The sequence below is a fragment of the Buceros rhinoceros genome, unplaced genomic scaffold (assembly GCF_000710305.1).
Source record: "Buceros rhinoceros silvestris isolate BGI_N320 unplaced genomic scaffold, ASM71030v1 scaffold7238, whole genome shotgun sequence".
Taxonomy (NCBI): Eukaryota; Metazoa; Chordata; class Aves; order Bucerotiformes; family Bucerotidae; genus Buceros; species Buceros rhinoceros.
Window position 1 is genome coordinate 23,326 of NW_010428540.1, and position 2,083 is coordinate 25,408.

General features: G+C 54.6%; 1 protein-coding gene across 1 annotated transcript in view; it reads right to left on the reverse strand.

Moving 5' to 3' along the window:
• The window catches only part of ASXL2 (additional sex combs like transcriptional regulator 2), a gene marked incomplete at its 5' end in the record, with an annotated part of 51,257 nt that overhangs the window by 10,015 nt on the left and 39,159 nt on the right, over positions 1-2,083 (reverse strand). The window lies entirely within an intron of this gene.

Here is a 2,083-nt window from a genome sequence, read left to right on the forward strand (position 1 = left end):
CAGCCGGGGGGCGGGGGTGGGGGGTTGGGTAGAGCCCCGCTGCCATTCCCGAGGCAGCATCTGGGCACAGAATTCACAGGACCGCTCTCTGGCGCACAGGCGGGCACTGGCTGTGTCTTGGGCTGGAGGACGGATGAGGACCATGGGGCACGCCTCAGAGCGCCGGTGTTCTCCTCCACAGAAACACCAGCTGGGACAGCACAGAGTGAGTCACCGCCGAGCGAAACGCAGCAGGTCAGTGACCGTTCACAAGCGGCATGTCCACTGCCAGCCTCTCTCCTCCTGGCCAGACAGCAGGGCCCGGCACTGTACACCGCTTCCAGCACTGTGGGGTGCGGTGGGCTGCTCTATGGATTCGCTACAGCAAAAGGTAAAGTCTGCGGCATGTCCACTGCCAGCCTCTCTCCTCCTGGCCAGACAGCAGGGCCCGGCACTGTACACCGCTTCCAGCACTGTGGGGTGCGGTGGGCTGCTCTATGGATTCGCTACAGCAAAAGGTAAAGTCTGTCCTCTCAGGAGCCAAGCAGCACGGGTCGGTTAGTCCAAATTTGTTCTCAGTCCAATTCCAATTCAATTTAAGGACAATTAAAAGGCAGGACAGAAACGTCTCACCATCTGCTGTGAGGCTCTTGCCAACAAACTCCAGCTGCAAACCCCATCACATCATATTTTGACACATACCCAGTTATTACAAAGGCCACAGGGCTTATAAAACAATTCCTGCAAATATTTATTGGATCAGCCTCGGACTAACAAGTCCCCAGTGAACACTGATTGCATGAGACAACAAAAAACATCTGAACTCCTCCTCACTCCCGGCGAACGCAATCTGTTCAGACCCGTATGTGCTACCAACATCCTGGGAGAACCCGAAGAGCAGCCATGGAGCTGGGTGTAACGTCACTAAACATGGATGGCTGTGGGTGTTCGTGTCTACGTCTGAACTGGGGTCACTTCACAGCTCACGGGCACTGAGCCAGCTGCGAGTACAGAGCTGGGAACTCGTTCATCTCACCCTGACGCAGAACCTGTATGTGGTCACAGGCTCTTTCAGAGGCAAGTGCCAGCTTGGTTCTTTTCTGGTCTCTCAGCATCATCCTGTCTTCCCCAAGTGGCTGAGGAAACCTGCTGAGACACTGATGTTGGTGCAGGCAGTCCCTTCCTGTTCCCCTTTGGATGAAATTCATCAGATCCAGCGGAGCTGAGGTAACTGCCTTATCACACAAGTCTCTGGGCTGCTCTTTCAGAACTGAAGGCCAAGTTCTTACCGCCTTGTCACTGTGTTAATCATTCCAGTTATCACCAACTGTACAGTGAAGAACTTAGTGAGAACCTTCACGTTTCTTCGGTGCCACTTCCAGAGCAAAGGAGCCCATTCCTCCCCGCTGAGCACCTCTCTGCTTTCCCTGTTACTCCCCTTCACACCCAAAGAGGTTTCAGACAGACAGTCCACACAAATGAGCTGCCTTTGGGGCTGACTCCCTGCCTGCTTGATACCTCTGGGCCCCTGTGTGCTTCAGGTCAGGACACCAGCTCTCTGGAGGACGTCAAGTCCACGCTGCAACCCTGCGCAAACATGCCATAGGAAACTCACTTGGTTTTCACGTCACCAAATGCAGAATTTGGCAGCCCCAATGAAGAACTGAGATGGTGGAACTGAACTGAACGGCCGGTTCTGTTTGGGTGTTCCGTGGGCAGGCACCGGTCTGAAAGGCTGCAGGGTCAGCACCCAGATGAAGGTTCTGGGACAGGAGAGGGGAAGACGCTGAAACCGCTGCGTTCCCATTGCTCCTGGCCCTTGAGTCCAATGTAATAGAAATGTTGCTCCTGCCGTGGCTGGGAATAGAGGGGCAGTTACACAGCATGAGGCCACTGGTTTCACAAACCTGAATTCCTTTTTTCCAGTAGCAACAAACATGCTGTTTTCCACGTTTTTCACACTGTGCACAGAAGAGAAGTCTCTCCTGTCAGACGTAAACAGAGCATTTCGACGTCCAGCCTGAATGCCTGCTGGAGCCGCTCCCTGCCAACCCCACGAGCTCCTCCCCACCCAGGACCCGTGACGTACCTGCCTGTCCACCTC